The following is an 8,590-nucleotide window of genomic DNA, read 5'->3' on the forward strand; positions in this document are numbered from 1 at the left end:
CTGGCTTGGAGAATTTTGAACATTTCTTTACTAACATATGAGATGAGTGCAATTGCACGGTAGTTTGAGCCTTCTTTGGCATTGCTTTTCTTTGGGACTGGAATGAAAACTGACCTTTTCCAGTCCTCTGACCACTGCTGAGTTTTCCAAATTTGCTGGCATATTGAGTGCAGCACTCTCACAGCATCATCTTTTAGGATTTGAAATAGCTCAACTGGAATTCCATCACCTCCACTAGCTTTGTTCGTAGTGATGCTTCCTAAGGCCCACTTGACTTCACATTCCAGGATGTCTGGCTCTAGACAAATGATCATACCATCATGATTATCTGGGTCATGAAAATCTTTTTTATAGAGTTCTTTTCTGTATCCTTGCCACCTCTTCTTAATATCTTCTGCTTCTGTTATGTCCGTACCATTTTTGTCCTTTATTGAGCCCATTTTTGCATGAAATGTTCCCTTGGTATCTCTAATTTTCTTGAAGTGATCTCTTGTCTTTCCCATTCTATTGTTTTCCTCTATTTCTTTGCACTGGTTACTGAGGAAGGCTTTCTTATCTCTCCTTGCTATTCTTTGGAACTCTGCATTCAAATGGGAATATCTTTCCTTTTCTCCTTTGCCTTTCACTTCTCTTCCTTTCCCAGCTATTTGTAAGGCCTCCTCAGACAGCCATTTTGATTTTTTGCATTTCTTTTTCTTGGGGATGGTCTTGATCCCTGTCTCCTGTACGATGTCATGAACCTCCATCCATAGTTTATCAGGCACTCTGTCTATGAGATCTAATCCCTTGAATCTATTGGTCTCTTCCACTGTATAATCATAAGGGATTTGACTTAGGTCATACCTGAATGGTCTAGTGGTTTTCCCTACTTTCTTCAATTTAAGTCTGAATTTGGCAATAAGAAGTTCATGATCTAAGCTACAGTCAGCTCCTGGTCTTGTTTTTGCTGACTGTATAGAGCTTCTCCATCTTTGGCTGCAAAGAATATAATCAATCTGATTCCGGTATTGACCATCTGGTAATGTCCATGTGTAGAGTCTTCTCTTGTGTTGTCGGAAGAGGTTGTTTGCTATTACCAGTGTGTTCTCTCGGCAAAACTCTGTTAGCTTTTGCCCTGCTTAATTCTGTATTCCAAGGCCAAATTTGCCTACTATGAGAACAAACACTGCTTATTGACAGCAAGAGAGGAGGCTGCCACTACTGTAGCTTGTATTTGGCAGAGACCAAAAGCAAATGTAGGCAGAGGAGTTAAAAAGCTTTATGGTGTCTAAGGGGGAACGTCCATCCTGATGGAAGGTTGTGGGAGTGGGGAAGGTGGAGGCAAACTGATGAGGAGATGGTCATCCTATGAATTGCTGAGCATATTTGGTTTTTCCCCGTTGGTCCTAAGTGGGGGTTGTGGGCAAAAATGGCATGCTCTCATTTTAGTTCTGACTGCTTGGAGCCAACTGCTGCAAAGGTGTAGTTTGTCTTTCTGAGCTGAACCCCTCCTTTGTTGTCTTCAGTCAACTCCACACAGGACGCAATGCCCCAGAGCAGATATACTGGCTTCTGGCAGGAACCCTGGGGACCCAGCTCCACATCTGCTGTGGTCCACAGCTGCACTAACCAAATGCATCTTTCATTGAATATCCTCAGACAGTTGTTCTTCCTGGCAGCTGTGAGGTATCTAGACTTTATCCCAAAAGACCGTGGCTGCCTGTTCCTTGTGCCTTTCCCCTGAAGGTCAGCCTCAGGACACTGCCTTCTCTTTCTGGCCCAGCATAAAACCAGCACAAAACCTACTCTTCTTACTCTGAGGCTGTGAATCCACCCAAGATATTTTGCATGGTCTGATACTTCCATGAGGTGAATCCTGGTTACCCAGGGAAACTAAGAGACTTGGGGCACTTTCTAACACTTGACTTAAGGCATGGGAGTGAGCTAAGCCAGCCTTTGTCATGCTAGGAGGTTGGAGGGCGGAGCTTGTTAAAGCTGGAGGACCACAGCTCTGAGAAGGAAGGCTGAATTCCCAGATACATACATTCTTGGAGAATAGAACTCCCTCAGTGGGGAAAAAGAATCTGAAGTAGAAAGGAGACAAGGATAGATGGACTTCCAGGATGGTTCTTTTGGAGGCGAATGTGATCTCAACCACTCAAGTGAGATGGCAACACCCATGCCCTCCAAAAGTTGGAAGCTTGCTCTGGCTCTAGGCCAGGATGTACTCTGGACAGTTTGGAAATAAGAAAGCCCCTGGAGGTTTGCTACACTGCTTACCCATGTCTCCTGGATCTTGCTATTAGGTGGGGAGACAGCAGCCTGCTTGAGCTTCCTGGTGCCAAGTTTTTGCTCCAAAGGGCTGGTGAGGCAGAGTAGAAGCCTCCTCTGTCTCCAACCTGGCAGATGGGTTGGAGCGCCAAGGGAAGGGCCTTCCGCTATGCTGACATCTGAGCCTAAACTTGAAAAGGTGAAAAGCTCAAGAGACTGACTTGTGTCTCAGGACTCTTCTGAGGGGAGCAGGGATTTAGTCATCAGCCACACCAGAGACAGAGTGCAACTGGGTTCCCTCAGTTTGGTCTCTGTCTCCCACTCCTGCCGCCCAAACTTCATCCAGGTGGCTAGGCTGGCCAAGATGTTAGGTCAAGTCTCCAAAGGCCTTATGCACTTCCTGGGCTGCTCTTGGATCAGGGACTCAAAGCTGGGCTAGAAGGAGTGGATCAGCTGTTGTAAACCTCAGTAGCTCATCCAGGAGCTGTTTGATCTTGGTTTCAAGGTCTCCCATACAGGCTGAAGCTCTTCTGGGGCCTGGTGGAGTTTGGGGAGCACTGATCGTGTCTTCTCCTTCGGCTTATACTTCTCTACCTTGTCCTGCAGTCGCCTATAGTCCTACTGTATAGGAAGCCTGCTTTCCACCACCATCTTGAGGTTCTGGGAGATACTGTCAAACTTTTTTCAGGGGTCAATCATGGTCTTTTGGATCTGATTCAACTTTCCCTGGCTAAAGGGATCCATCCACTTCATGACCATGTCCAGGATGACAACCACATTCAGAAAGTCCTGGTCTTACTGGAGAGGGGATTAGAGAGTAAGTCTAAGGACACCTCCACCACCAATTTGATAGCCAAGTCAGCAATGGGGCTTCTCCTCATGTCCTTTTGCAACCTCCTGGTCTGCTCTCCCAGTTGCTGGAATTTTCCATACATTGTTTCAAAGTCTCTCTTCACTGCTGGCCAATCTTGGAAGGAATTCACTTCAGAGTCATAAACATGGCCCTGCTGCCAGGGGCAATTCAGTCCTCCTTGTATTTTCAAGGAGACTTGTTTTACTTAGAATGAAAATTTCTGCTAGGGATAAAATCAACACAAACATATGTATGGTACACAAATATATATATGGAATGTCACATATACAAAGAAAGCTTGTAGGGGGTTGTATCAATGCAGAAATAAGAAGTTAGGAGCAAGGAAAAATTCTGCCCTACAAGTTTCAGGAGAGGGCTCTGCCAGTGACTGGATTTCAAGCTTCTGGCCTTCAGAACTGTAACACAATAAACTTCAGTGGTTTTAAGCCACCTAATTTGTGGTACTTTGTGATGGCAGCACATATTCTCTACACAAATGATTGCCTAGTATTTTATAGCTTATCTAAAAAGGATGTTCCTCTCTGTTACTGGAGGTACTCAAATACAAGTAGGGAGACTACTCAGTGGTGATGTTGTTGAGGAATTTAAATTATCACTTTAAGAGCCCCACCTAGCCCAGATTCTATGATCTTAAGATATGAAGAGCTTCAGTTCGATTCAGTCACTTAGCCATGTCTGACTCTTTCTGACCCCATGGACTGCAGCACACCAGGCTTCCCTGTCCATCGCCAACTTCCAGAGATTCCTCAAACTCATGTCCATCAAGTTGGTCATGCCATCCAACCATCTCATCCTCTGTCACTCCCTTCTCCTCCTGCCTTCAATCCTTCTCAGGATCAGGGTCTTTTCCAATGAGTCAGTTCTTCATATCAGGTGGCCAAAGTATTGGAGTTTCAGCTTCAGCATCAGTCCTTCCAATGAATATTCAGGGCTGACTTCCTTTAGGATGGACTGGTTGGATCTCCTTGCAGTCCAAGGGACTCTCAAGAGTCTTCTCCAACACCACAGTTCAAAAGCATCTATTCTTTGGTGCTCAGCTTTCTTTATGGTCCAATTCTCACATCTATACATGCCTACTGGAAAAACCATGGCTTTGACTAGACAGACCTTTGTTGGCAAAATAATGTCTCTGCTCTTTAGTATGCTATCTAGTTTGGTCATAGCTTTTCTTCCAAAGAGCAAGAGTCTTTTAATTTCATGACTGTGGTCACCATCTGCAGTGATTTTTGGAGACCAAGAAAATAAAGTCTGTCACTGTTTCCATTGTTTCCCTATCTATTTGCCATGAAGTGATGGGACCAGATGCCATGATCTTTGTTTTTTGAACACTGATGTTTTAAGCCAGCTTTTTCACTCTCCTCTTTCACTTTCATCAAGAGGCTCTTTAAATCCTCTTCGCTTAGAGAATGGTCTTGGAGCTTGGAGGGGAATGATTCTGGGATTACATTATAACATTTGAAGGTGACCCTGATGAGTGTTGCTAGTACAGTTAGATTTTTCTATATTTGTTTGCCCAGTCTTATAAGCGACAGCCATCAATTAGAAAAAAACACTTTTTAAAGTGCTGTTCAGGTCTTTCTTAATGATTTATCCACTTTCAAACAGTGTTCGTCCTCCAGGTGCATTGTGGATTTAATTGCTTTGTCTATATCTTGCCATTTGTCAGATCTAGGAGTGAAAATGTGTGTTTCAGATGTGAAATACTGCCTTGAACTAATAAAGCAGGGGTGATTTAAGACACCCCAGCCCCCCAACAGAGCCCTCAAACTCTTTACCTTCTCTTAGAATTTCAGTATAGACACCCATGACTGTGAAAACTACCAAGCCTAAAAATAAAACAAATTGTATCAAAAATCTCCCATCTATGCTCCTTGCTGGAGACAGGAATCCCTGCCCTTTTAATTGTTAAAACGAGTCTCAGTATCTTTCTTGAGATTATCCCCCACTATTGGATATTGATTTATCATTTTCATAAAATTGCAAATGGGAGCCTGTTGCCCAAGACCAGTCATAAATTATGAAAATGTGTTCAGCTTCTCAATAGGGACTGATCTTACGGGGAGAATTTCCCAGAACTAAATTTAACTGCTTTGCATGGATTTGCAAGGAGGTTTGATGTCCCTGGCCCTCTGATGAGGAAGGAAAAATAGAAAAGGACTAACAATTGTTAACAACCTACTAGGGACCAAATCCTTTATATGGTACTTAATTTAATGCTCTTAACACAATGAAGCATAATCATCATCTGCTTTGATAGAAGATAAAATAGAGGCACAGAGGGATGGAAGACTTTCCCCAAGCTAGTGAAGGAACAGAGCCAGATTCAAACCTAACTTTGCCTCTGAAGTTAAACCTCTTTTCACTTATTGCATTGCCATTCTAAAGTGGAACAGTAATATTTCAGCTAGGGGTAGATGGGGTGGTTTTTATTAACATCAACCTAAACCTTGTGTTCTTCAAGTTCTGATTGATTTGCTCTAAGGAGCCATTAAAAAAGGACACTGATCAAGGGCTATAAATTAACACCTTCTTCATACACAACTCTAAGCAGCTATTTAAAACCTGGGTAATATCTTCTTTAAAAAAAAAATTATCAGTTGTCTGGGTATTTATGCTCTATCACTCTTGATTTTTCATCCTTGACTCCATTAATAGAATTTTCCTTAATTCCTTTTCTCTTTTTATGGCTTTGCAAGGGGCTAATTTGCAGGCAAAACTGCTAATTTTACAGTTGCTTTCTGCTTCGTCAGCATGAGCCTGACTGAGGAGTTATTAATAGAAGAATAGGATTCCCTTTTCATCCTTTTGCTCTTGACTGTTGCAGGAGGTGGGACAAAATCCATTATTTAATAACATTTGTTCTTCTTGAAAGGTCATCATTCCAGCTTTTCAGCTTCCACTAAAGTATAGCAGTATCAGCAGCCACTTTCTCTTCCTGAAAGACTTCTGGAATTCCTCCAGGTTATAAGGTTGGCATAAAACTGTCTTTGAGATCCACCTTGGGAATGGGGTCCAACTAGGAAATTCTCTTGGTATTCCTGTGCATTTTCCAAATAGTAATTTCTAGCCACAATTATTTTTAAGTGTTCCAGTCACCTACATTCCTAGAAAGGGTGCTGAATTGGGGATATATCAGTTGAAAATTGTACTTGGTTGCTCATAGCAAATAATAGAGATAATAGTAGCATAAACAAGAAGAATTTATTTTTCACGTAAATATATTTTTAAAACAGGCATTCAGAATTGGTATGGTGACCTCACAATGTCATCAGGGACCCAGGGTCCTTATGTCTTTCAATTTTATTGTCACTACCATGTTGCTTCCATCCCCATGGTCTAAGCCACTAGACTCATGACTCTAAATATATGATTCTAATCAGGAATTTGATTCTAATCAGGAATCAAAACATATAGTAAAGGGCACTTTTGGGACTTCCCCAGAAGCCCTCCCAGGAGATTCCATTTATATCCTCAAGCTGTAAGGAAGACTGGAAATTACACATAGTTTTCATCTGGGCACATTGCTCTCTCCATAGTATCTAGGGTTATCTTACTAAGATAGGGTAGGACAATATTACAGAGGCAGCTAGGGTAGGACAATATTACAGAGGCAAGTAGCACATTTGCTACACAGAACAGAAAGAATGACTAAATAAAATTGAGTCAATAAGCTCTTACTAAGCACCTATTTCATGTTGGGAAATGAAATAGAAAGATTAGGTTAATTCCTTTAAGGAACAAAAGCCTACATACCTCACATACACAAACCTCTTGCCTTCTTAACCTAGAATGCTTTTTCCTTCCTTACTCACCTGGAAAACTTGTTTTAATTATTCAAGTCTGTTCTCCAATATCACCTGCTGTCTGATGCTTCCTTGGAAGAGTCTTCCCAAGAAGAATTTATCAATTGCCAATTGCTCAGCTCTGTCCTCACAGCACTTTATCTTTAGCTCTACTTCGTCACTTGATTCCTCAGAGGCAGTATGCTGAAGTGAGGATAACAAGAGAACTAGAAAATGCTGACTTCAACTCCCAGGTCTGTCGCTTACTAGCATTAAGACAGATTCCTTTGCCCTTTCAGCCACAGTTTTCCTGCTGCAGAAGAGAGAATGCTCAATTTCACCTCAGGGGCTTTTCTGAAGATTTAATGAGATAATAAGTGCAAAGCATGCCTGCAGGCAGTCCTTAAAATATGCTAGTTTATTTTAGTATATTATACTATATGACTTAATGATTTACACAAAAGAGAAATAAACTTCTATCTTATTCAAGCCACTGTTATTTTGTGGATTTTTTTTTAAAATCACAATCAAAAGAAGTTTGCTGCTGCTAAGTCGCTTCAGTCGTGTCTGATTTTGTGTGACCCCATAGACGGCAGCCCACCAGGCTCCCCCATCCCTGGGATTCTCCAGGCAAGAACACTGGAGTGGGTTGCTATTTCCTTCTCCAATGTGTGAAAGTGAAGTCGCTCGGCCTTGTCCAACTCTTAGCGACCCCATGGACTGCAGCCCACCGGGCTCCTCTATCCATGGGATTTTCTAGGCAAGAGTACTGGAGTGGGGTGCCATTGCCTTCTCTGCAAAAGAAGTTTAACATCTCCATTAATAAAGTCTCTGGAGATATATTACTTACATACTTTTCCTTAAAAACTCACTTAAGGATATACTTCTTCCAAAGGAGAAAGATGTAAGAAGTCAATAGTCAAGAGTAGAGAAGTTCAATATGAAAAGACTGGTAATGAATACTAACCCATGAAACCTACAATGAAATCTAAGTAATTACAGTTACAATTGCAAAATTGTATATTGAAAATTAAAAATATATAAATATGCAAATGACAAGAAATAAACCATAAAAGAAAGGTATAAAATTTCCAGGTTATGAAAACAAAAATTATACATAGATATAGTAAAAGAGCAGAAGTTGATGAAAGTGAAACTATATGATTTTTTTGTAGTGGAGACAATAGAGAGAATTCTGTTGTCAAGGATGCTGTATTATTAAATGTAAGTCTGAGCAAGTTACTTTAAACTATAAACATAACTAAGAATGAAGCTAAAAGCAAACCAGACACCTTTCAAATCTCTAAATTTGATGAAAAGAACAAAGACAAAATTCTCAAACCATAGCTAAATATACTTTAAAAAAAGAAGGAAAAAGCAAAGATATACTTTAAAAAATGGCAGAAAATGTAAAAGTCAGATATAAGACCATAGTAGCTTTGTTAAAGCAATAATTAGTAATTACAATAAAATTGATGATTAAAATCTTTTTTAAATGTTTAAAAAAAATCAAAATAAGAACTGATATGCATGAAACAAAACATCCTCAAAAAACTGATAAAAAAAGGATGATGCAGAGAAGCCAGACTATTTAAAAAAAGAAATATATTGTTATTATTACTATCAGATAGACTTCAAATCAACTGAAGCTTATAAAAATACAACATATAATGAGACTATGACT

At 40.6% G+C, this 8,590-nt stretch overlaps 1 pseudogene; it reads right to left on the reverse strand.

Moving 5' to 3' along the window:
- Positions 1–2,617: 2,617 nt before the first annotated feature.
- Positions 2,618–4,930, reverse strand: LOC122676795 (annotated as a pseudogene).
- Positions 4,931–8,590: the final 3,660 nt, after the last annotated feature.

This window comes from Cervus elaphus, chromosome 20 (assembly GCF_910594005.1).
Source record: "Cervus elaphus chromosome 20, mCerEla1.1, whole genome shotgun sequence".
Taxonomy (NCBI): domain Eukaryota; kingdom Metazoa; phylum Chordata; class Mammalia; order Artiodactyla; family Cervidae; genus Cervus; species Cervus elaphus.